Below are 26543 nucleotides of genomic sequence, written 5' to 3'. Positions count from 1 at the left end.
AGACCCTGAGTGACTTTGCTGGGGGCTTCTGAGAACTGCCTGTCCCTGCTCAGCGTTCTCTGCTTGTCTGACTCCAAGCCTGATGTTATAGCTGGCTCCTTTAACACCCACAGTTGAAGTTCATGTTTAGCCTCACACCCCTCTCGGAGCACATCCCTGCCACCTAGGGCAACTGGGAGAGAGCCTCACACCCGACTTCCCTCCAGGAAGTATAGGACATTCTTAGTGTCAGCTCTTTGTTCCTTTGTCAACCACTCTAGTGAGGTAAGGACACAAGGCTGAACACCATTGATTCAAAGAACTTCCTTGGCCCATTTTCCCCAAGTGTCTTCAAGATTTTATCTGTGAACTGCTTGTTCCTCTGGCCCTCTTACTAGATCTTCCTTAAACTCATTTTGTAGAAAATAACATAAAAATAAATTTATTTTCAATGGGCTCTTTGACATTTTACAAAGCATATGACATGTGTTTCTTGAAAGACAAAATACGAAGACTGAAAGGCAGCTTCCTATCGGAGGAGCCTGAGAGAGGCAGCCATGCAACGAGGGGTTTCCTTTGCTAGGAAGACATAGACAGGCACAAAAAGGTGATCTCTACAGGTCAAGTAACAGGATGCAAGCAGGGCCAAGTTTTACGCCCTGAATCCATGCTGGAGTCTGTAAAGACATATTCTAGCTTTTAGGAAACACACCAGTTATCCCAACACTCGGGAGGCTGAGGCAGGAGAATGACAAGTTCAGGATCATACATAACTATATAATGAGCTCAAGGCCAGCCTGGTTGGCAGAAAACCCTGCCTCAAAAATAGACAAGCAAACATGGAGGGCATTGCTTTGCCACTAGAGTCCTGTCCAATGGCTGTGGGTTCTAGAACTTCATTTCAGGAGCACTCAGCATGTGTTGTTAGCACCAGTTCCATGTAAAGTCCAGGCACCTAGACGACAGCAATGGTGTCCTTGGGAAAGTCATCCTCTAAGCATCCTTGCTGTGGCACTGACTCCAGCAGAACTGGCCTCTGAGTCCCACATTCCTGGGGTCCTGGAAGTTCAGGGTGTGAATCTCAGGGTTAGCACATATCCCAGGAATAGATGCGGAGCTGGGGAGGAAGCGGGGAAAATCATCAGCTCCAGGAGACAAGGGGCAGCCCCCATCTTCCTCCCACACACACCATAACCAAGAAAACTGAGCTTCCAAAGTTTGCCCTGACTCCTGGCTCCAGCTGGCTCTGCTCCCTTCTGCCCGCCAGCGCAGCTTTCTCTCCATCTGCCTCAGGCCATATTTCCTTTTAAAACAACTTTTTAAAAAAATTATTTTAAGACATTCATAGATGGCACGGAAAATTTCCCTACACCCTGGGCTCGCTTTCCTGTTATGAACTACTTACAACAAGCAACATGAATTTATCACAGTTAAAAGAATAGCAGCCAGGCACAGGAGAACAAGCCTATAACCCAGCACTTGAGAATGGAGAAGCCAATAGCAATCAGTCTGATCTTTTCTCCAACCCCTTCACCAAGAGTCTGGGTCCAAAACCTAGACTGACACACACAGTCAGTCACCATGACAGTTGTTGACCTTGTGTGCCTGTCTGAAGCTGCTCTGTCAGCTTTTTCCACGGTGAAGCTAAAGCTTACCAGTCCTGCTTGTTTGGAATATTCTGGAAGGAACCAGCTGTTGTTCACAGCCCACAGTGGAGATTCTATTCCACGAGCAGAGCTTCTGCACAAAGACTCGGGTTATTGCCGACACGTGTTCCAGACAGTTTTGTGAATGCTTGATGCTCAGGCCCTACAAAATGCTTCTGGCTTTCAAAGGGAAGGGGATTCAAACACATACTACATCATTGTAGGAGAAATGGATGAGACAGGGAAAAGTAAGTGTCTTAGGGAACCTTAAGATAACCAACAGAGAGAGAGAGAGGGTCCAGGGTTGGCTATGGGGGGTGGGAGGAGCTGATTAACACTATGGTTTCAGTTCTGCAGTTGTGAAAATGAGTGGTGGTGATGGAGGCAGGTGATTGCCAGCAAATTTAGTATCACTGAACGACACACTTAGCAAGGTTTACGACTTGGGGGTAAGATGGCTCAGAGAGTAAAGGGTCTTGCTGCCAAGCCTGAACACCTGAATTGGATCTTCAGAGCCTAGATGGTGGCTCTAACTTTCTCTGACCTCCACACACGCACCACAACACAAGCCTGCCCCCAACACAAAATAAGTAAGTGTTTAAAAAAAATTATATTTTACGAAGCTAAATTTTGACCAGGCTTGTTGTACTTGGTTGTACTGCCAGCACTTGGGAAGCTGAGGCAGGAGGATAAACAAGTCTGAGGCCAGCCTGTGAGTGGTCTCTACAGATGTCAGGCAGAGATGCAAACCTTGAAGAGCTGAGAATGAAAACTCAGTCAGATTGACCTCATCATCCTCAGTCAAGACTTCTAAATAGCCTGGTATCAGGCATCTATTCCCAGTATATTTAAGCCCAGTATAATTTGGAAAATAATGTTTCCTGGTGCGATACAAGAAAGCCTAATTTCACTGAAACTCGACTCAGGGTAACGCCATTTCTTCCAAGAAGATGGGTTCTAGAGATAGGCTGTCTGTGCTAGCTTAGGAGCCTAAGGGTCTGGCCTGGTCTCAGTCATGCAGACAGGGTAGGGGTCCTGTGAGATATTAGCCACCTCTGGTCCTGGTTGTAGAAGCTTGATATGGCCTGGCCCAACAGATAGCAAAGGTCACCAGGCTATTGATCACTTCCAATTCCCAGCTTTCTGAATGAAGAGCAGGTTTTTTCATCTTTCCTGTGTGCTTGACATTCCTGGTTTCTCTGGAGATCGGTGGGTGCAAACACCTTCATACCATGCTCCCAGCAAGCCTGGGCTGCAGCATGAAGCTCTGTCTATTGGATGGCAAGTTTTATGTTACGTGTATTTTACTACGACAGAACAACCGAAAGATGTTCCAACTTTAGAATTGACCATTTCTCCAGGGAGGCCTGATTTCTTTTGCTAGCAAAGAATAGAAAACAAGGTCTGGGTGCTGGGGGCACCACGGTTCCTGGGGTGGAGTTTTCGTGGTGGCTTTGTTTTCTTTCTGTTCCTGTTCCCAGCATCTGTCGGAATGTCTTTTACAAAACAACCTATTGCTCTATGAATGTCTACTATGTCTCTTTTTTTTTTTTGCTTATTTTGGATAGATGAGATGGGGTGCTAAGTCCTCAGCTGACCCCAAGACCAAGAGATCTTTAAAAACAAAAACAAAAACAAACACAAACAAACAAAAGCCTCTTTGCGGCAGTAGTGGGGACAGTCTCTGCTCAGTCTGAACACCCTGAGCGGCTTTCTGAAGGCGTGTTGTTTTCTTTTTTTGGATGGGTGGGAGTGGAGGGTTGGACTGGGAAATGAGAGGAGAAGGTAAGCTTTGGTTAGTAGGTAAAGTAAATAAATTACCTAATCAATGAAAGAAAAGAGATCTTTATGAAACACTAGTGCACGGTCTGGACTTAGGAGATTTCCCCCCATCACAGCAGAGTCTCTGGTAAGGTGAGGCAGGCTGAGGGTCTGCTCCACAGTAGCTGTGCCCGATCACCTACATGTGCAGGTGAAAGGCCTTCAGCCTGCCACCCACCTTCCTAACTGCACTGTAAGGACACTGCTCTTCAAGGACCAACGGAGACACAAAGGTGCTAATTCTGGTGGTCGGAGCAGAGAAGCACACTGATGACCAAACTCAGTGACAGCTGAGCGTGAGCCAATAGCCAGCTTACTCCAAAGACTGCTCAGAAAAATGTCCACGCACAGCCCGGAGGCACCCTCATCACCCTCAAGGAAGGGATGGGAAAGAGAACTAGACTAGCCTCCACGTGGGGCTGCCCAGCATCATCTGGCCCGAGTGACCTCCAAGGTATCTCTCCCACTGTACGCACAGCCAGGGAAGGTCTTAGGTTAATTGTCTCTCTTTGTTTGAGAAGCAGGCTTGCTTCTTCCTTTGACATGGGTTTCTATAAATAGGCTACCCTTCTACCTGAACATCTGTGTCCCACAAAGGTTTTTCAAATGTCACAGATGAGTGTCACTGCCTTCCTTCATTCCTGCCCCAATTTAAAACAAGAACCCAGTGTCACCATCTCCCCCACCCCGACCCCCTCCTACCTCCTTCTTAATTTGAAGTTCCCTGACATCACCCCTGGGTGTCCTTCTCCAGGCTATAGGCACTCAGGCCCAGCCAGAGCTGTGAGTAATACATCTGAACGGGAAGGTCCCCAAGTTCATCGCTTTTTAATCAAGCAAGATGAACTAATTAAAAGTAATTAGAAGTGAGGCTTCAAAGGAGCAGAGTGAGACTCATAAGCTACTGTCGCTAAGGCAGAGAGAAACGGGGAGGGGGAGGAGGATAGCGCTCACTATGTGGGCCAGGCTAACTCTAACTCATGGCCTACAAAGTGCTGGGATGGCAGGCCTGCGCTATCATGGCCAGCTGAGAAATGGCTTTTGTACCACATTCATACGGAATGAGAGCCACTCCTCTGCTGCCACATTCTGCACGGTTTTGTAAATATGTCACCTGCTCATGTTTGAGGGCTCCCCATTCTTCCTATCCCTCATGTGCTCATGGAACAAACCTTAGTGGCAGTCATAGTTTTTAGCCCCAGGAAGATTCAAACCCAGCCCAGACTGAGTCTAAGACTTCCTCTCTTACTACTGTCAGCCTCTCTTCCCGCTCAGGGGGTGGGGCAAGACAATGGACCCCTCTAATCCACCCATTCAAGGACATCTGATGTTCCTCCACCAGGACAGCACCCACACAAAAACCAAAAAGCAAAGCTTTAAGTGTCTGCAACAATTTTATCGTCACCATCTCAGCAACCTCCCCAGGATCTGGATCTGTATGTAGGTGCAGTGTAACTCAGGTCTGAGAGGCTTCCTTGGGGGATGGGGACCTACACAGGGACCTTTGAGAACATCTTAAGCACTCATGAGGAGAGTGCTCATTGGTACACAACCCCAGTGGCCCAGCCCTCACTTCCAGGAGTGACTGAGGGATGGAGCTGCCATAGGGGCTTCAGATCTACTAGACCCAACTTGACCCCAGCATCAACAGAAACCATTACCAAGATGCCCAACCAGGAGAGACGACGCAGTGTCCTAAGGACTGACCTAAGGACACAAAACCCTCTCCTCTCTCTCTAGAGGAGTGACTGAGGCCAAGGATTGCTGGCAAATTCCAGGACTTTGCTAAACCTTGGAGACAAGATCACTGATGCTGAGAGAGTCTCACAGGCCATAGCTGAGACATGAGTCCACAGTATAGACTTTTCCCTCTCTAAGGCCTCAAACTGGCAATCCAGAGGCCAATCAATCTATAGATGACCATTTGTCTTGCAATGCTAAGAGTGGACCCATGCCCCCACACATGCCAGGGTAGCGCCCTGTCACTGAGCTCTAAGCTCAGCCTTTCCTCAAGTTTTTAAATTTTATGTTTTTGGAGACAGACTCTCACTAAGTTGCCTGAGTTGACCATGGAGTGGGTGACAGATATATGTGCCAGTCCTTGTACCAGGGTGGTGCTGGCATGGGTAAGCACCCTTCTAGTTTGCTGTGCCTGGCTTCCCTGAGGCTGCTACAGGTCCAGGAAGTTTGTAACCTGAGAAGGGGCCATGAAAGGCATCCAGGGGCACTGCATCGTGGTTGTAAGTGAGCAGATAGACTTCTACCACAAACACTCACACTGAAGGTTCTGGGAAGAGCTCCTTCCCAAAATGTCCACAGCCAACTCCACTGCCCGCTGAGGAGCCATTAGTCCCTGGTCTTTCTTCAGTAAGAGGCCTGTCTTCTCTAGAGTCATTTTAAAAGATGGCTTCTCCTGGGAGACACTGGTCATGCATACCTGAGCACAAACTGCTTTCTTAGAGTTCTGAGAGCTGAAACACAGCCCAGAGGATATGTTGTCCAAACAATGCCCTTTTGCCGGTTCAGCTATTAGTCAGGCAACAAGACCAGTCAATACCGTGGGATTTGATGGCTACACAGACACCGGTAGAAGTCAATTCTGCCGTTGTACCATAAAAATCCGTACCCGAGTCCCATGCAGTAACACTTATCTCTACCCAATTTATCTAGGATTCTTAAAAAAATGAATTTTGAATCACTGGAACCTGTTCATCAGTCTTTCTTTTTCTGTCTGTGTGGAAGGTAGGAGGTGCTTCTGGGGGCCTCATGCCCCTGATCTCCAGCAATGACTGACAGCAAGTTGTACACAGGCCCTCACATTGTAAAGCTGTTTTCTGCAAGGTCTCGCCAAGGCTTGCTGAAGCAGGATGTGACTCATACCGCGTGTCCAATGTCATATTTCCAAGACTGAAATGTTAAAATAAAACTTACATCATTCTCTCAAAATAAACTCAGTGGGATAGAATTCTGATACACAGAAAACTTATGTCATCCTGTTAAAATAGACGCAGTGGGACAGAACTCCAATACCTGCCCCTGTCCCATCACCTCAGTCCCTGTCCCCCGGAACTCTTAATCCACTCCTTACTGAGCTTTTTTATCTTTCTTTCTTTTTAGGTTTGTGAGAGGCAGGTGCTAGGGAGGGGAGGTGCTAATAATGGTGCAAAACAGAAAACATCCTAAAGTTTGGTGGGGAGATGGGTTGATTGGGGTGGCACAGCCTCCATGAAACGCTCTGTGGGGAGTGAAAGATGGGGCCACAGAGAAGACCCAGCATACTGTCAAGCTAAAAATGAGGTAGGCTACGCATGAATAGGAAAATTGCATTGTGTCCACCGATCTCTCTCTCTCTCTCTCTCTCTCTCTCTCTCTCTCTCTCTCTCTCTCTCTCTCCATACACACACACACACACACACACACACACACACACACACACACACACACACACACAGCACCCGGGGCCAACATGGGCACAGAACCTGTGTGGACTGCTTCACTCCGCCCCTCCCCACTCCCCGGCTGCATTTCATGCTCTAGAACCATCTTAATTACGTAGTTGGCCCCACATGGGAAAACCTTAAAAAAAAATTACAAAATCAACTTGGCTGACACATAACATTCCTGCAATAAAATGCGCCCATCTTAAGTGACAGTTAGGGCCAGGGGAGATTGTTTGGTGGTTGTGAGCACCTTCTGTTCTTCCAGAGGATCTGTGTGGCACTCCCAGCCATCACTCTGGAAGACTCACAAGCCACATGCAGCTCTAGCTTCAAAGGGCCCAACCCCCTCTTCTAGCCTGTAGGATATGAGACTTCATTTCTGTTGGGCAAACTCCTTCATTTGTTGGAACTGTATGTAGATGTGTCTTCACTGTTAGAAACTGCCAATCCTAGGGAGAGCCTACTACCGTTGTCTTGCTAAATGGACACCCTGTCAACCTGCCTTTCTATCACTTAAATGTTTCCATGCATAGATTAGTACTGCCCTCAACCCTGGCCCAAGAAACTTCTCTCTGCAGTGGGCAAGCGGCCAAGGCAGAGACCCCTAAGAGTCAAAGTGTGGAGATTAAGTCAGTATTGGGAGTTCAGCCCTAAGCGGGACATGCAGCAAATCCCTCTCTGAAGATTCAGGGACCATCGCCAAAGCAGGATGGAAAGGATGTAAGGCCGGAGAAGGAAGACGACGATGTGCTATGACTCGGTATCTTCTGGACGTGACACGGCCGTTGCATGCATGAGCTCCCCGCAGCTACTGATATCTGCTTAAGACCGAGCCAGGAAAATGAGGCAGCATCCAACAGGATGTGAACAGGGGAGGGTGTGGGTAACATGCTGAGGGGCTCTGGGGGATCTGAAGACAGATGAGATCAAGATATACTGCTGTGTTGAATAGATGACGTTGTCAAAATAAAATATATTCTATTTTTAGAAACAATTTAAAAAGTCAAAAGACAAAAAAGCATAAGGAAAAATAATTACATGACAAACTCAGTTTTGTGTCTACATTTCTCTGTATCAAAGGTAAACAGATTTTGTTTTGTTACAATGTATATTTAAATATGTACTATTTTGTGTGATTAAAGTACAAAAAAGAAAGCAAAGTACCAAAGCTTTCCCAGGGTGGGAGCCACCTTACAAGGTCAGCCACTTGTTCCACATGGTTTCTTTGTTTGCTCTATTTTTGTTTGCAGCAGAATATCCAAAGTCTAGAAACAAGAGCTTAAACAGTGACCATTTGTTGCAATCCAGCCCCCAAATGAACACTTGAATCATTGCTTATAATTTAGAGACACTTCACCTGAGAAAGTGTGTAGAGGTTCAAGGAAGATACACCAGGCCTCCGGGATACAATGACCTTTCAAAGGTTTTATGTTTATCTTTAAAGACAGAGTCACTGTGTAGTCCTGGCTGGCCTGAAACTTGCTGTGTAGACCAGGCTTGCTTCAAACTCACAGAGATCTGCTTGTCTCTTCCTCCTCTGTGCTCTGTTTAAAAGCGTGTGCCAGTACACCTGGCTATAACAGTAATTTTTACCTCTCATACATACAAGCTACTATTACTTGTTACATAAAAAAATTAAGACTGAAAAGAATGGAATGAGGGCTCTGGGTCTTAATCATCGCGGTGCGACTTTCCCCTGCGTCACTTGCCAGGCATCTGTGCATTTAATGAGATGTAATGCGCTTTTTAAAGTGATACAATCAGTTCCTAAAACACCCTCCTTATTTTCGGGCGCAGGACCTGTCATGGTAAAATTTAAAAATTAAGTGCAAACGTAAGTGGGCAGGGATAAGGCTCAGTAGGTAGAATGCTGCCATGCATGCCTGAAGCCCTGGTGCCCTCCCAGCACCTCATGGACCATGCTGTGGGATGTTCCTGTTAAATCCAGCCCCCTGCTGCTGGAGGCAGGAGGGTGGAGCGAACAAAGCCGTCCTTAGTTGTGTGGCAACTCTGAGAACAGCGTTCTTGAGACCTCTGAGAAGGCTTCTTGAGACCTTGTCTAAAAAAAGAAAAATTAGAGATTTGTAAGGACAGAAATAAGAGGTTCCTCCCCAAAGCCAATAACCCACAACTCACCTGCTCGAAAATCCCTCAAATGCGTTCAGCCCTTCAAAATTATGCATGCTACAACATGAGCACCGAAAGCTTTAGACACATGCAATCCTGAAAAACTTGAAAGTCATTTTTATATTTATTAACTATTTATTTTATGGATGTAGTAAGCGTGCATTGGTCGTGGTGCACCTAAGAGAGGTCAGATGATGACTTGTGAAGCTTCTCTGCCCCCGTCCAGTGTGAGTCCTGCCTCTGCTTCCCAAGGGCTTTAAATTAAATATTAGAGGTACTAACTAAAGGAATTTTAAAAATGTGCTACACTGCTTGTCATTCTAAAAAAAATGAAGTAATTTTAGAGGGAAAAATAATTTTTATCAGTGAGTAAATTTTTGGTTATTGTGTGTGTATATATATATGTATTAAAAATGTCCAGTAAGCATAGATATGTGTGCTTATTTTTTTTTCTTTTTTTCGGAGCTGGGGACCGAACCCAGGGCCTTGCACTTGCTAGGCAAGCGCTCTACCACTGAGCTAAATCCCCAACCCCTTATTTTTAATCTTTTAGAAAAATGCTTACGTTTTCATCTTCCCCTGAGCTCTCATCTTTTAAGTATTTGCGTGGTTTTGAGTCCTCGACACGGATAGCGGTGCCCATCACTACTCAGCAAAGGTTAAAAGGACTAAAGCGAATTCGAGATGCCGGCCCTTTTCCCATTGTTCTTTCTTATCAGACACCTTACGCGTCTGCTCACACTGCTTTGTGGTTTACAGAATTGACAGATCTATTTCTATTTCTCCATTGGAGCTTGCCTCTCGATTTATCCTTAAATCAAACATCTCCTAGACTACCACAGTCCTGATGATGGAGTCCAGAGCCTCATGCGTGCCAGGCAAGCTCCCAGCCACTGGCTGCACCCCAGCCCCAGCCCTGAAGCCTGGAGTGGAAGTTCCTTTCCAGCACTCCTGTTGTTTAAGAGTATCTTAGAGCCGTTCAGGAGGATGCATGTCTGTAACTCCAAGACTCAGGGTGCTGGGTTTAAGGCTGTCTTCGATTACATAGGAGTACCAACTCAAGAAAAGAACAATGTTGGTTAAATTTGCCAACATATCCTTTGGTTAACTTTAAGAATAGTCAAATGCACCATCAGTGCTACAAGCTCTCTGGGTATCTTCATTCACTCCGCACCTCCTCTCTGGTCTCTGAGTCTTTACTGGAGTGACTGGAGGTTTTAAAACTCACATTTCTCAACATTTATCATATCCATAGTCTGTCAGTCAGTCGTCTGTCTGTCTGTCTGCCTCTCTCTCTCTCTCTCTGTCTGTCTGTGTGTGTCTGTGTGTGTATGTGTGTGTGTGTGTCTGTGTGTGTCTCTGTGTGTATGTGTGTATGTGTGTATGTGTGTGTGTGTGTCTGTGTGTCTGTGTGTGTATGTGTGTCTGCGTGAGTGTGTCTGTGTGTGTATGTGTGTGTGTCTGTGTGTGTCTGTGTGTATGTGTATGTGTGTGTGTGTGTGTATACTATGTGCATCCAGGATTCTCTGAAGGTCAGAGGATCCATCAGATCCCTAAAACAAGAGTTATAGGCAGCTGTGAGCAGCCTCGTGCCTGCTGGTAACCAAGCCTGAGTCCTCTGCAAGAGCAGCTCCTCTCAACTGCTGAGCTACTTCTTCAGCTGTTTTCTTTTTGAGCTAAGCTCTTGTATAGCTTAGGCTAACCTCAATTTCAGTATGTTGCTGAGGATAACCTCGATCTCCTGATCTTCCTGGCCCCACCTCCCAGAGTGCTGAGATTACATGCATGCACCATCACACTTGTTTTTGAGGTTCTGGGAATAGAACCCAGACTTCATGCACGCTAGGCAAACTGTACTAATTTATGTACACCCAGCCCAATTAGTGAAGATGTTAAAAAAAAAATCAGTCCCCCAGACGATGAACTCGGTAACACAGGCACCTCTCACGAGGCAGTTGGAAGGGAAAGACTATCCTTTGAAGTGGCTGGAACATGTATACTGAGGGTTTTAAATTCAAGCTCACACAGCGCCTTGTGATTTTGAATTGTAAGCTCCGTTTCTATTTTTCTTTGGGAGCCAAAAGCCGGCTTTACCCTGAGCGGTTTCACCGGGAGAATGACATTTAGAAACTGCTAAGAAACCAGGTGTCTAGCATCTACAAAAGCCATTTGGTACACTGTGGTATGGAAAGCAGAGAAATTTTAGCTTAGACAGGATTCTCTTTAAAACTCAGTGAACAGAGCAGCTTGTGAGGCTCAGTGTAGAACTGGACGGGATCCTTATTAATTTTTTAGGGTATATTAATTGTACAAAATGTAGGTTTGGTTTTCCAGGTTTTTTTTTTTTCCCAGAGCTGGGGACCGAACCTAGGGCCTTGCGCTTGCTAGGCAAGCACTCTACCACTGAGCCAAATCCCCAACCCCCTATTTATTTATTTATTTATTTATTTATTTATTTATTTATTGGTTTTCCAGTTTTTAAGAATAATTTCCCAAGTTTTAGACCGTGAACATGTTTCCTTGATACCTGTTTTGTTCGTTTGCCTGCTTGCTTGTTTAGTTGGGAGACATTCCTCATTATGTAGTCTAGTCTGGCCTCAAACTTGCAGCCATTTTGCCTTTGCCTAAGGAACGCCGGGGTTGTGGGTTTAAGTTGCCACACCTAGCGTTGCGAGATTATTTTTATAACCTATCTTACACGAGTCAATTAACACGTTTTTTAAAAAGGAATTTAAGGGCTGGAGAGCTGCTCGGTGATTAAGAGTACCAGCTGCTTTTGCAGAGAACCTGAGCCCCAGAACTCACATGGCAGCCCACACATGTCTGCTACTCAAGTTTCAGGGGATTCAACTCTTGCTCCTGGCCTCCTTCGGCACCAGACATATATAAAGATACACACATGCAGACAAAACACCCAGACACACAAAATAAAAATTAAAAAAAAAAACAAATTTCGAATGACTGTAACTCGTAACATATGCAGGCTCAATCAAAAAAAAAGTTAAAAGCATCAATCATAAGAGGAAGACAAAAATTATCTAAACCCTCATGAGGGTTTAGATAATTTTGTACATTGATAGGTAGGTGTCTTTATCTACATTTCTCTCTGTGTGTGGGTCTCTTTCTTTGTCCATCTCTCTCTCTGCCTCTCTCTCTCTGTGTCTGTCTGTCTGTCTGTCTGTCTCTCTCTCTCTCTCTCTCTCTCTCTCTCTCTCACACACACACACACACACACACACACTGTAAGCTGCTCTTCACTTGTCAATATTCCATAGACACACTTCCACACCAATAACTGTCCATCTCCCTCATTCTTTTTTTTTTCCTTTTTTTTTTTTTTGGTTCTTTTTTTTGGAGCTGGGGATCGAACCCAGGGCCTTGTGCTTCCTAGGGAAGCGCTCTACCACTGAGCTAAATCCCCAGCCCCCATCTCCCTCATTCTTATTTAATGGTCTGGACTAAAGCATTTCCATCTCTCATGACTGCACCACTATTTACTGAAGTACCTTTTCTCTGATGTCCATCCATATTTTGAAGTAATTAGCTTGGTCACGGACATACCAATAGATGGCCCGAGCTGAGCCAATGTCTGCTTTATCATCTTATCCAGTTATTTCCCCAACCCATGGGAGCCTGGATCAGGGTTGAGCAGTGGGTACTGCAGTGCAAGGCAGGGCTAGTGTAATTGGGGGTAAACTAAGCAACCAAGGATCTCGTTTATCTGTAAGACTGTGCTGTGCCAGCCCTCTGGCTTGAATGGTTCTCCATCTTTAGGGTGCCTCGGTGGTTTCCAGTGCCATATTGTGTTCCGAACATCTCAGGGTGTAGCCCTGTGTTCAGAAGCACAGTTGCGCTGCCCCTCACACACACACACACACACACACACACACACACACACATACAGAGACAGAGATGAGACGATGAGACAGAGACCCTGAGACACTGAGAGACAGAGAGACACAGACAGAAACAGAGTCAGAGTCGGGGTGGGGAGAGGATGCATTAAGCTCTGAGTTGACTCTAGGGTACCTCTGTCCACACCCTACCTGCTGTCAACACTGTGTCCCTACCCCCATCAGGGTTCAGAGCACGGGCTTCTTAGCTCTGGGCTGAAGAGCAACCTCGAGGGTGGAATTCAAAGCTGGGAAGATGGCTCTGTGGATAAAGAGCTTGCTGTGCAAATTCTGAAAGCCAGGCATGGCAATGCAAGTCTGTAACCCCAGCGTGGGCAGATCCCAAGGACTTGCAAGGCAGCCCTGCTAACTGAAATGGTGAGTCCAGATTCAGTGAGAGACCCTGTGATTTTCATGTGACTGCTTCAGGGCAGACCTCCAGGCAAAGAGATTTTTCTAAGGAACAGCTCCTCTAAGGAACAGCTCCATGAAACTTGCTGTTTATTGCTCATGGGGACATTGAGATTATCTTTCAGGACAGCAGAGAGGGCTCACCTCTTTGGTTTGTCTACCAGGAAGCTCAGAAGCAAACTGTGTTCCATCACTTACCAAGTGGGTAGACCTGTTTGACAAACTACAGATAGCCTTCCCATCAAATCCATCTAATTTTATACCCTGCACTCTTATCATCCAGTTACTTTCTGCACTACTACTTCATACCTGTGATGGAAGGAGAGGGGAACAGGTAACTGCTTTCTTCAATCATTGCACTTCTTTTTTGGGGTGTGTGTGTGTGTGTGTGTGTGTGTGTGTGTGTGTGTGTGTAGGTGCATAGGTAGAGGCCAGAAGACAACTTTGTGTCATCCTCAGAAGGCTAACCACTTCCTTTGAAGCAGGGTCTCTCACTGGCCCAGAGCTCACCATTTAAGCAGACTAGCCAGCCAGTGAGCCCCAGGGACTCCTCCTGTCTCCACTTCCCCAGCACTGGGATTATAAGCACAGACCATGCCTGGCATTTTGACCTGGGCTCTGGGCATCAAACTCAGTTCTTCCTGTTTATAAAGCAAATGCTTTACTAACTGAGCCATCCCTCCACTCCCATTGCACATTCCTTCCCACTGAAACAACCCTGATTCTCTTCTCCTAGCAGGTTAAGACGACAAAGTCAGTGTATAGAAGGATCTCTGATAAGCTGTGTCTGTGAACCCAGAACTTTGCATTCATGGCCTACAGGAATCTAAGAACACAGGAAGGATGCTTATATAAGGTACACACCCTACTGTGGGGCACACACAGCACCTTCCTTCTGGTCTTAAACATCTGTGCCTGGCCTCTGTGCCCATCCCAGTACTGAGCCCCATCTCTAGTACCAAACCCTCCTGACCTGAGCATCCACAGCTATGGAGGGACATCCTTCCTTCACTCCATCTCTCAACACAGTTTTATGCCTTCCCACTCCCTACTTCTGGGTCCCTCGCGGATGCTGGCTCTTGAAATGCTAGTCTCGTTTCAAGAGAGATCAGTCAATTTCCTGCTTGGCTGCATGCAGCCTTTCCCTCTTCACAAATGTTCAGATAAAGCTGTAGAGCTGTTTGGGACCAGGATTGATGCTAAATCCCCCCACACTGTGTTATCTCCACCGCATCCATGTTCAGATCAGCCCCAACGCTTAGCCCAACACCACCGAGCAATGGCTCTAAGAAATAAATGCAGATATCACATGGTAATGTTTACTGTTATTACCTGGAGAAAGGATTTGGCCTTCCTCTCTGTTATCTGGGGAAGTGCCGAGGACCACCATGCTCCTCTGTGCCTAGAAGCATTTATTTCCTTTCTCTGTTTCCTCATCTCCTTGGGTGTCTGTGATTCTGTGGTGCCAAGGGGTGTCAGTCACATACAAATACCAGGTATGGATGATGGTCTGATTATCAAGTTACTGTGCTAGTACCCAGTATGAATGGGACTCAGCCAGCGCCAACAGACAGTGCTGCCTGGCCATATCAGTTTGTCTAAGTTTCCAGAGCCCGTCGCGTCTGTTGTTCACACGCTGTCAGTGCTGAACTGTCTTCTTTGTACAGATGCCACAGTTTCACTGTGGAGAGAGAAGAGGTTTTTTCCCTTCCTTTCTGTTTTATTTTGTGGAGAAACGCTGCTTTACAGTGAAAGAATGTTAGCTTGATTTTTTCTTCTTTCTTTCTTTCTTTCTCTCTCTCTCTCTCTCTCTCTCTCTCTCTCTCTCTCTTCCTTCCTTCTTTCCTCCCTTTCTTTTTTTAGAACAAATTGGCTGATTCTGGCTATACCACCCAAGCCCGTAAGGTCCTTTTTCCTCTTACTTACTTCTTTTGTGTGTATGTACCTGTGTGTGGAGAAGAGCGGTGTATCATGATGTGCATGCAGAGGTCAGAGGACCACTTAGAGTCAGTTCTACCATGGGGATCCTGGGGACTAAACTCACGTCATTAGGCTTGGAAGTGAGCAGTCTTACTGGTCTCACTGAGCTCCCTGTAAGTGGTGAGAATAAAAGATAAGAAAAAGAAGAAAAGAAAGGAAGCATCAAAGTCTGGAGAGAGAAACCACCCACAGCCCTTCTTTGTCCCCCACAAACCATTCTGCCTTGACCTCAGCTCCTCATCCTGCTGCATGGTCCTCTTTCCCCATGTGGCCTCGATGGATTCTGCCTCATGGCTGGTTGTGGCCCTTTCCTGGTTTTTTTGTTTTTTGTTTTTTGTTTTTTTCTGTAGTCTCCTGGCCTGTCGCTTCGCTGGGAAGCTTTGTTTTGCTTTTGTTTTTGAGACGGGGTTTCATGTGACCCAGGCTGGCCTGGAACACATTATGTAGTGGAGGAGAACCTTACACTCGTGACCATCCCGTCTCCACCTCAAGAGTGCGGGTTTTACAGGCATGCAGCACCATGCTTGGCTTAAGTGACGCTAGGGACAGAACCCGGGTCTTTGTGTACCCAGGCAAGTGCTCAGACTACATCCCAGCCTCTCCGCCTGTTATCGTGAATGGCACTTTTGTCTGAGTGGCTTTTTGTTTGGTCCTTTTCTTTTAGTTACTTCCTAAGTGACACATTAGTCTTTACCCAGTAGATAATAAGCCTGTCGCGAGCATTTTAAACCCATACCTTTTTCTTCTAAATTGAGTCCTTTCCGTTAGTTCATTTAAAGAAAGAGGTGTGACCACATTTTTCCGGTTTAAATATAATATACAGTGGAAGCACTCAGGTATGCCCCCCAAAATGAACCTACCACGTGAGGATAACTTTTAGCTGAGACCAACAGGCTCCCTACGCCTCTCTCTTCTGTCTTACAGCAGGCTGCAAACTTACTTTCACACAAGTGATACAGAATTCTGTTCGGAAAGGTGTCCCTACTCCCATAGGGAGAGAATGGGGGTTCTGCATCTCTGGGGACCGACAATGCCAGTCAGTGGACAAGCTCCAGCTAGAATCTGCAGGGCACACTCCTCTTCCCACATCTTTACCACAGTCAGCTAACCCTAGAGCCTTTCTGTCTACTTCCTTCTCCACAGTTATTGCCATGAGTGTGCTACAAGCCCCCAAGCCTCGCTCCTGTGGTTTCTACTTCTTTCCATGATATTAATATTTTTTTTCTGTTGGATTCTCAGTCCCTGGCTGCTGAGTTTATACGATCTGAAGAGAAACCAGAGTGTGGCTGCTGAGTTTAAAAAGGTAGAGAGTAAAGGGGGGAAAGGTTTTTTTTTGTTTTCCAAACAAAACAAAAGCCCTACCTCCCCCTGCATAGTCCCATGTTACCGTCTTAGAAAATGCATAAACATTTGAACAAAACAATATAAATTACCTTTAAGCAACCTCTCTACTTCTGAGACCAGAAGTGCCCTAGTTCCACATCGTTTGCTCCAATTCCCCACTCTGCATATTGGAAAGCAAAGTTATGTTCACAGAACGGTGTGATGCGTAGGGAGACAGAGTCACAGGCGCCAGATGGCTACTTCACCTCTAGGTCACATGACCTTGAGTGCGTGGCCTTGATGTGACACTTAACCTTTCTCGCCCTTGTTTCCTCACCTTTGAGATGGGGGTTGGCGGGGGTAGAGTTTGCTCCATAAGACTGTACAAAGTCTCCATAAAGTCAGCTACTGAATGAGCCAGGCGTGTGGCCCAGTTGGTGGGGTGTCTATCTAACATGCTGGAGGTGCTGGGTTCTATCAGCCTTGCAAAATGCACATGTGGTGTCACACGACAGCAGGTAAGCTCAGAAGTCTGAGGTTGCCCTCAGCTTGGGCTACATGAGACCCTGTTTCACACAAATAAACAAAAGGCACAAGAAGGGCTGAGGACACACCAAGCCGGGGTTGGTGTCCATTAAACAGGACCAGTCAGAAACTTGCATTTTCATAGGGAAAATCTTGGTAGCCACTATTTTACGAATTAAAATCCTATTCGCATATTACGTATTTAAGATCTTAAAGGCCAAGAATACAGATCTGTAAGTTACTAGCTGAAATGCATGACATAACCAGACTCCAGTGGACAATTCCAAACCCATGGTCACACGGGCGGCCCTAGTTAAACTCAGCAAGTCACAAAACCAAACGAAAAGACACAAATTCAGGAAGGGGAGTTTTAGGGAGGAGGGGTCTTGACAGGGATCTGGAAGAGCTAAGAGATGGTGGGGTGAGTAGAATCAGAATACATCACACACATTGTAATAAAATGATCAAAGGAAAACATTTGACGAAACATTTTTTTAAATGAATAAAACAGGACGTAACTGTGGTCACTATCTCATTCCCCACATGAAGTTGGCTGGTGGAATGCCATCGCCCCTGTTTGGTAGGTAATTCCCATTAAGCTGAATCATTTATTTTTAGCAGCGCCAACTGCTCTTCTCAATGTCATAAAAGCACAGTCAGAACAGGAGAATCATTAGATCCCCTTTCCTAGGCCCTCAAAAGCTATTTCCAATCCGGCTGCACTCAGCTTCATTAGCGAAACGGTAAAGTGTCTTCCTGAGCATTTGATTTATGAACGCCAGCTAAAATGAACGGTCTGCTTCCAAAGGGAATCAAGCAGTGAACATCTTTTCTCCAAGGGCTTCAACAGAATTTTTTTTTTCTGGGCCCTGTGAGCTCTGGTATCGACCACTTCTGGGGGCCTCCAAAGGAATCAGAGAAATGGGGGTTTTTATGCCTCACAGGTCATAGGGAAACCACATTTCAGGGCACCTCTGTAGCTGACAAGACCTAGAGCACACTCATGGGAGAGTACAGACACCAAGGTTCAGTCGAGTGAAGGAACAGGGTCCCATAGATAAGTGACAGAACCGGGATGCCAGCAAATACAGCTGAACCCATCTAATGCTCTCCCAACCCCAAGGATCCCAAGGAGAGATGAGCATCGGAAATCCTAGACAGGCGCTCAGAATAAGCAAGCATGTACAGTGACATCACATTAATGTTTCCGTTCCCATCCACTCCTGTGGCTAGATGCCATCCGCAGGGAGCAGTAGGCAGGTCCCTGCCCTTGATCCCCATGTCATCGTCCCATCACAAGCTTCCTGAACATGGGGAGATGGGAAATCCTTGTCTTTGCCATGAACTCCCATCCACATAAGTATAGGGAGCTAGGTGGTATACCCTCATGGGACCCCAGCCATGACCTGAGCCCTGAGGGACATAGGTGCTGCAGAGAGGGAAAATGGATGTCCCAGGAGCCACACTACTGTCCCACACTGAGCACTCTGAACAGCATAAGCTTGCTGACACTGTGAAAAGGGAAGCAGAGAACAGAAAGTTCAGGCTCTGGGCCCCACTGCGGCTTGCTTCTGTCTCTTGTTCTTCACCCCAGGAGCTGTTTTAATTAACACTCAAGACAGTGGAGTTCTGGAAGTCCCAGCTCTTTCATGGAGGAGCCAGGTCAAGTCCAAACCGCCCCTCATTATCCTCCTTCCCATCACAGAAAATTACCTCGCCTCTTGGGAGAGAGCAAGCCACTATTCGATTTAAATTGATTTCCACAGCTGGCTGGCTGGCTGGCTGGCTGGCTGGCTGGCTGGCTGGCTGGCGGCAGTCCCCTGGCAGACAAGTTGGAGGGATGAGAACAGACTCCCAAAGACAAATGAGAAAGCATCTGAGTGGACTGTTGCTGGGAAGCGGGGCGGGGGCGGGGGGAGGCTTTAGGAGACCATGGAGTGGGCTTGAAAAGGAGCCAAGGCACTTCAAATCAGGTCAAAGGAATTTCAGGTGTACAGTGGGGCAGTCAAAATGCTCAGCCAAAGAACCTGCTGGGCAAAATAAAAATTCCCAAATGTCCATCAACGAGGGAGTGGACAAAATGTGAGTCGTGTGGCACGAAAGCTCTGAGCGTCCCAGGCAGGCAGGGCACACTGGTAGTCATCCCAGCACTTCAGGGGTAGCAGCACGAGAAACAGGGATTTAACGTGATCCTTGGCTCCATGAAGAGTCCAAGGCTAGCCTGGGCTCCATGAGGCTGTATTTATTTTATAAAAAGGAAGCAAGGGGAGATGAGATAAAAGGAGGTGTTGGGTGCATGGGGTGAGGGAGCGAGAGAAGTACTGCAAGGACAGAACAGCAAGTGTGGCCTCCCTCAGAGCAAAGCAAGAGGAGCCCACAGCATAAGTGATGCGTGTGAAGCGTCCCGGCCAAGAACTGTAGCCATACAAGGTGAAACAGAAGTCACTTAGCAAAGCCACTGTGAAGAGCTTTTGGGGGCCACTTCTAGGAACTTGGCGGGAAATTTGATATCAGGCCAGGACAATAGAATAAACTGAAGGCAGGGATCTGACTTTGGGCCAGGACTCGGGGGGTGGGGGTGGGGGTTGGGGAGGGAGACCACCGGGCAGGCTCAGAGTAAGAACATTTACATTTGAGTTGATGCAAAGCTCAGAGCGGGCTCAACTGAGGCCTGTGCACATCCGTTTTGTCTCAGTCATCCTCATTGCGGAATTTTGTTTATTGCCTTGCTTGTTCCTTGACCCAGAATTGATCTTATTATTTTGCATGTACTTAAAGTGGTATAAAGCAGACTGGAAAAAAATAAACCCACTTTAGTCACAGAACTGGCTGGGGTCTAATTGTCCTTTAAAAAAACAAAACAAAACAAAAAACAAAAACCTCACTCCTGCTCTGGAGAACCTGTTGACTGACTGAGCTGGCTTGGTCAAGCCACCCAGGCTGGGATTGCTGACTCCTGGTAAGCAATACAATTGGATATTGATGGGTTATGTTGTCTTGAAAATTTGCTAAAAGCAAAACAGCAACAAAACGCCACTCGATGGTCCAACTAAATGAATCGTATTGCATGCAAGGTGCCTGGGTAGAGCTGTTTTCCCCAGTACATGGAAAAGGTTGCAATGAAAGGTTCAGAGCCTGCATGGGAAAGGCTCTGAGGATCAAGCTGCCCCTTAGCTGGCTTCGTTATGCACTAGGCTGCAGCTCAGAGGGAGCTCTGCCAGGCTGCCAAGCCCAGAATCCACTCTGGGCTTCAGCACTCGCTTAGCCTGCACTGAGGGAGGGGATGTGTTTCTAAAAAGATAAAGACAGGGGGAATATGTTCTATGGAGGTGTGGGGGTAGGAGATGCCTCTGCAGGCCCATGCCAAGGCATCCCTTCCCCCTGAGGAACCAACCACACAACGATGGATGGTATAGTATAGAATAGAGTTTATTCGGGGCATGGGGAGGGGAGTTAAGAGGGTAGTAGAGACAAAGAAAGGCAGAGAGAGGGGGGGAGAAGAGGCTGGCTGGCCATAAGCATGTGGGGGGGAAGAGGAGAAGAGAGCAAGAGAGAAAAAGAGAGGGGGGGAGGTAACAGCCCCTTTCCCTACCTGACTATTGCCAGGTAACTGTAGGGTAGAGCTTAGACAGAATGCTAACAGGGTAAATGACTTCTGCCTCTGGGACCCATACCCCCCCCCTCTAGAGATGGCACCAACCTCCTCCATGGCTGTGGTGAAGATGAAATGGCTGACAGCTTTAGTGCTGGCCTTGCCCATGGCCTTGAGCTCTGCACACTACAGCCTCCGTTACCACCTCCATCACTGCCCCCGTCACTGCCTCCGTTACAGTCCTATCCCTGCAGCTCAGCACAGGCTGGCTCTCCAAGGCATGTCCTGTCCCATGGTTTGTGTTCTGCAACTCCTTGAGCCTCAAACCAGACTTGGACATTTGTCCTGAACCTCCTCACATTCACCGCCCAGGCCCAAGCTGACTCTGTCCGAAGCTGACTCTGCCCAACATGACTGCTTCTATCTTAAGCATCACCTATGATGTGAAGTTTGCCTTCAAGCCCCAGATGGGTCTCAAGGGTAGGTAAGGAAGGATCTGGGGTCAGGAAGAAGCCATGGGTGTAGCAATTCAGAGTCCCACCTGTCTGAAGACTATTTGTATTGTGCCTCAGTCCAAGGAAACAAGTGCTCAGAGATGCAGCAACGTTTCCGTGGTCACTCAGCTTTAAATAATCAAGCAGGAGTCAAACCCCATCTATTTCTGCAAAGGACGAGTGCCAGGCTCCAAAGGAGAAGTGTTAAAGAAGAAGCTGGGATCAAAAGAGAGAGCAAAGGAAGTTCTGCTCCTACACACACACACACACACACACACACACACACACTGTGAAAAACACCCAGATAACGCTAGACCAAAGGTATTAATGAAAATGAAGGACGTTGGCCCCTTACCAGGAAAACTGAAAAGATTCTTTGGCTTGGAAATATGGAGACTGCACCAAATTAAAGAATAGAGTGAAATAAAATAAAAAATACCTGAGTCAATCTAAAGAAGTTTGAAAACGCCACCCCCAAATAATGAAGAAACACAAGTGAAGGATGTGGGACCAAGATCAGTGGTAGAGTGCTTATCTAGATTTGACCCCCAGTATCCAATAAAAGGAAAGGAGAAGGAAGGAAGGAAGGAAGGAAGGAAGGAAGGAAGGAAGAAAGGAAGAAAGGAAGAAAGGAAGGAAAGAGAAAGGAAGGAAAGAAGGGAGGCAGGGAGGGAGAAAGGAAGGGAGGGAGGGAGGGAGAGCTGATCTCAGAACCAATCACTTCTTTGCATGGACAATCAATCATAAAAGATATGATGACTGAATTTTCTGTATCCCCAGGTGTGTGCAGGTGAGCCTGAGGTGGCCCCAGGTGTGTGCAGGTAAGCCTGAGGTGGCCCCAGGTGTGTGCAGGTGAGCCTGAGGTGGCCCCAGGTGTGGAGTGTGCAGGTGAGCCTGAGGTGGCCCCAGGTGTGTGCAGGTGAGCCTGAGGTGCCCCACGTGTGTGCAGGTGAGCCTGAGGTGTTGATATGCAGCCCCTCATGCTGCCTTTTCATAGGGTTATGCACAGAGCCTCATGCATAGAGTGGGAAATTGAGGGGAAGCCAGGATAGTGATGCCCAGTGGCTCTAGGTACCTACAACCAGCTGTGGACCTGCAGTTATGGACAGGATAACTGGCTGGACATCCTAAAGAACTTAAAAGTGTTTGGTTTTCTCCACATACGAACACCCCTGAAGCCCAGGCAGGGCAGAACAGAAAATCCTTTGGCCAACCGCTCATCACAGAGTCTTTAATTATGGGTCTGAAAGACACCTGCAAAGACAGTGTTTTATTTAACTGTAGACACCTTCCCCCTGAGCATCCTCTAGAAAAACTGAGGTCAAGACCTCCAAGGACCAATACAATACAAAAACCCCACAAAGCCAGGTTGGATCTCAGCACTGCCACATGGAATTACAGCTTGGCCACATTTGGGTTCTTGTCCTATCTTGGCTCATTTGGGAAGCACCCTGTCATGGGCTATCTTAGGAGAGGGGTTTGTCTCCTTCCTCTCCCCATTGCCCTGGCGACACCCCCACAGTCCTCTGGGAAAACACCTCGGCCGGATCCCAGACTTTCCCACAGCTGCTCTCCAGCCTCCCCCTCTAAAGACTCAACTCCAAACACACCTCCTCAGCGAAACAAGTGAAATCACGAAGTTCCCCACCCCCGCCCCAAAGAGTCCCAACTAGCCAGGACCCCACCCAACCGAGGCCCAAGTATGTGCTTTCCAGCTAACCAAATGCTGGCAGCATTCAGCCACTCACACTTAGAATTGCTCAGGCCATGCCTTAGCATCAAGTCTAGCCAGGAGTGGAGCTGCTACAAGGTACCTGCAGAGGCTTAGAACAAGGAATCTTCCCACAAAGGGCCTGGGGTTGCTTGTCCATCTACATTTCTGGGTTCACCCTGTGGTCATAGTCTGTGATGGACACCCCACCCCTACCCCCTGAGCCAGGACACAAAGGAGAGAGTTAGTAATGACAGTGAGACAGTCAGTAGGAGTGAAGACTACTTCAGGTAAGCAGAGTGCTGATGGCTCCCCTAACAGCAAACTGTTCGGGTTGGCTGGGCTCTCTGGAAACCAGCTTCCTCATAGTCAAAGTAAAGGTAGTGTAAGGGTCTACAAAAGTGATCCGGTGGCCAAGATGACAAACTAATACCTAACTACACAGACAAGGACACGGTTCAGACAAGGCAAGGACTGTGCTGATGAATCGCCCTAGGACTGATCTTCTATAGCTCCATGGTCCTTCTGACCTTTAATAACATTGTCCCTTCAGGTCTTTCCCCGACATCCCAGAATACAAGTGTTAAAGTAAGGAATCAGGTCAAGGATTTTATTCAACCTCGCTGTGTGAGGAAGGCCAAGTTAACTCCAACTCATACCAGCCATACCACGTCTGCCTGCCTGCCTGTCTATCTGTCTGTCTGTCTATCTGCCTACCGACCTATCTACTTGCCTATCCACCTACCTATCTATTTAGTGCATGGAAATTAGGGATCAACTTGGGGGAGTAAGCTCTCTCTTCTCACCATGTGAGGATTGGGGATTGAAGTCCGATCTTCAGGCTTGGCTATAAGCACCTTTACTGGCTGAGCCATCTTGCCAGTCCCATACCATGCACCTCTTAATCAAACATCGAAGACGTATAGAATCTGTACTGATGACTAGAATGCAAATTTGGGGCAAGTTTCAGATTCACCCCATTGCCCACCCCCAACTCCCACCAGAACTACTGAATAGCACTAACATTCCGTCAGGATCCCACCCAAAAAAAGCCCCAGGTCATAAATATGTTAAGAGTCATGGAAAATGAGAAAATGGAAAAACAGAAAACAAAAGCCAACGCCACCCCACCCCCCGGCCCCCAATCATTCCCAGAAAAGACAGCCTCACAAGGCTTTGCTCCCACTATGCAGCTTCCGGCAGGCTCCTGTTTGCATAGCCAGTGAGAGAGAAACAGAACCGTGCGATCTCCCTTTCGTACCCCCACTTGCTTGTTCGCTTATGACGATGGGAGGCTTAGCTGAGTTTCACAGCACCCTCAGAACGTGCCAGTGGGCTGGATGAGACTCTCGGGGCTCGGTCTATCATCACATCTTGGTTGCGACCACAGAGAGATTCTGTCTTTTTTTTTAAATCCTCAGTTCAAAGGCGGGTGATTTGTCAGGGCTGAAAGGTTCCAGATCACTACTGTATATGACCATAACATCACCGTAAGGCCCCACAGCTCAGCCTCCGACCCCACTGGGCTCAAAGAAAACTCCCAGGTACTTTACCAGACACCCATAACACCATCCTGTTCGGGACACAGTCATTTGGCACTCGAGTTTCTCAGCCCATAGCAATAGAGCTTTGAGCTTCTGGAAGGGAAAAACGCATCCAAGAAGGATGACACACCGTGACTCACACCACCGAGAGGTGGGAGGAGGAGGTGGGGGGGACTAGCTTGGCTTTATTCTCACCTGACCTGAAACCAAGGGGGTCAGTGTAGGTCAGTATCACTTCCTGTCGCTCTGCTCCCATGAGTGAGGAGAGCAGCTAGGAGGGACGGTTGTCACACCACGTGGGTGTGTACTAACCTAACCTGTCCTGTTTCTTCGGTTTGGGTGCTAAGGACCAAATCCATATTGAAATATTAAGGATGAGACTCAAGTGCTCGACTCAAAGCATGAGGATCCGAGTTCAATTCTCTGAGCCCACATTTTAAAGAAGATAGGTGTAATGGTTGCATTTGTAATCCCAGAGTTGGGGAAGGAGGGACAGGTGGATCTCCGGGGCTCAGTGGCAGCCAGTTTAGCTTAATGGCTAAGTTCCTGGTCAGAGAAAGACCTTGGGTAAAAACAGTAGGTGATGCCAAAGGAATGAAACAGGTGGTTGTACCCTGGTCCTCACTTGTGTAAATGTAAACACACACACACACACACACACACATACACACACACTCACACAAATAAATATAAATGTATATAATATAAACAATAAAATATAAATAATAAAAACTTTTGAGGAAGTCTCAATCTGCGCCCCCCCCCAGTTTCTTATTATAAATATCAAACTGTCCTCAAATTTGCCACATGACCAGCCTCAAAGTCATGATCCTCCTGCCTCATCCTCCTGAGTGCCAGAATCCTTGGCGTGTGCCAAGCTCCCATAAGTACCTCTCTAACAGCGGTGTCTCTGGGCTCCCTAATTCAACCTAGTGAACATCAATATCAAATTAAGCCAATGATCCAGACAGAAGTAAAGATAAGCCAAACGGATCGACCCTAGGCTGATGTGTGCGAGCTTCCAAGCCTCCACACTGTCTGGCTTTGCACAGGCCAGGGTTCACAGACAGAGTTTCAATTCACAGGCCAGATGAGATGATATTAACCACAGATGGTGGTGAGTTCAGATACAAGTCTGAGCACATCTGAACCCTGCAGAAATAAGCGTAGCAGTTAATCAGCAATGTCTGTCAGGAGGATATGAACGGAGTCATCCTAAATGTATCATGTCATTTTTGTCACTGGTGTGGACAACCTCACCCCTACCCCACCCCTGCCACCCCCCAGACTAAGTATTTGGAGGCAGGAGGTGAGGTGTCTGTAGGCAGAGCCATTCTGCACACCGAGAATCTGGCTCGACTTTCTGTCAATGCCTCCATCCATCTCACTCCGTTTTCTATTGAAAGCACCCTGTCACCATCTATGCTTCCACCCAGGAAACGGCAACCAGGAAACAGAGAGAAAATCAAGATCCCATTTGTCTTGATGGATTCATTTCGATACAACTTCACTCAAGAGCTAGCCGCTTCCTGATTTCACATGTTACCATCAAAGACAGGGGCCAGGGCAGAGTGTGTGTGTGTGTGTGTGTGTGTGTGTGTGTGTGTGTGTGTGTGTGTGTGTGTGTGTGAATGGAGGGGGTAGGGGCTCTTCTGCCCGGGGCAAAAAAGCCATTCTGGGATGACAATGTTAGGCTCCAGCAGCCAACAGAGGACTGCCACCCACCTGTCCCTCCCCACGGGCTCCCACTGCCATTTCTGGCAAAGGCAAACAAGAATCCTGCAGTGCAGAAATAAAAAGCAAGGTGCAGAGACGGCAGTGAGTGGTAGGGCCTTGGACACACCGCAAGGCTCTGAGAACCAGTCTCCTCATGCTGACCAGGGCATGTCTCTCCCGCTTGTAAGCGTCACCTTAGGCTACTTGCTGCAGAAGGGTCCCAATTCCTTCTCCCAAGGGGAGAACCAAGGGATCACATTACAGGCTTGAGCAACCCCAGGATCAGGACAAGGGCTGTGATAGTCATTTGACTGCTATGTGCCTACTGGAGCAGGGGCATG

The 26543-nt window shown here is 47.3% G+C and overlaps 1 long non-coding RNA gene across 15 annotated transcripts in view; it reads right to left on the bottom strand.

Moving 5' to 3' along the window:
* Nucleotides 1-393: 393 nt before the first annotated feature.
* Nucleotides 394-26543, bottom strand: part of LOC120099989 (uncharacterized) — a 50321-nt gene continuing 24171 nt past the window's right edge. For 3 of the 15 annotated variants that reach the window (XR_015652960.1, XR_015652952.1, XR_015652951.1), the window contains exons 3-4: nt 8244-8945; nt 3456-6353 (exon numbers count right to left, since the gene is read on the bottom strand). This is a non-coding gene — a long non-coding RNA (uncharacterized LOC120099989). Of the gene's footprint in view, nt 1097-1634; nt 3391-3455; nt 6354-8050; nt 8152-8243; nt 8946-14649; nt 14999-18858; nt 18966-26543 lie in introns of those variants that run through there. The other 12 variants (XR_015652940.1, XR_015652941.1, XR_015652947.1 and 9 more) reach the window with 9 other exon arrangements.

This window comes from Rattus norvegicus, chromosome 1 (genome assembly GCF_021556685.1).
Source record: "Rattus norvegicus strain SHRSP/BbbUtx chromosome 1, alternate assembly SHRSP_T2T, whole genome shotgun sequence".
Lineage (NCBI taxonomy): Eukaryota > Metazoa > Chordata > Mammalia > Rodentia > Muridae > Rattus > Rattus norvegicus.
This window is presented reverse-complemented; position numbering and strand designations above follow the sequence as displayed.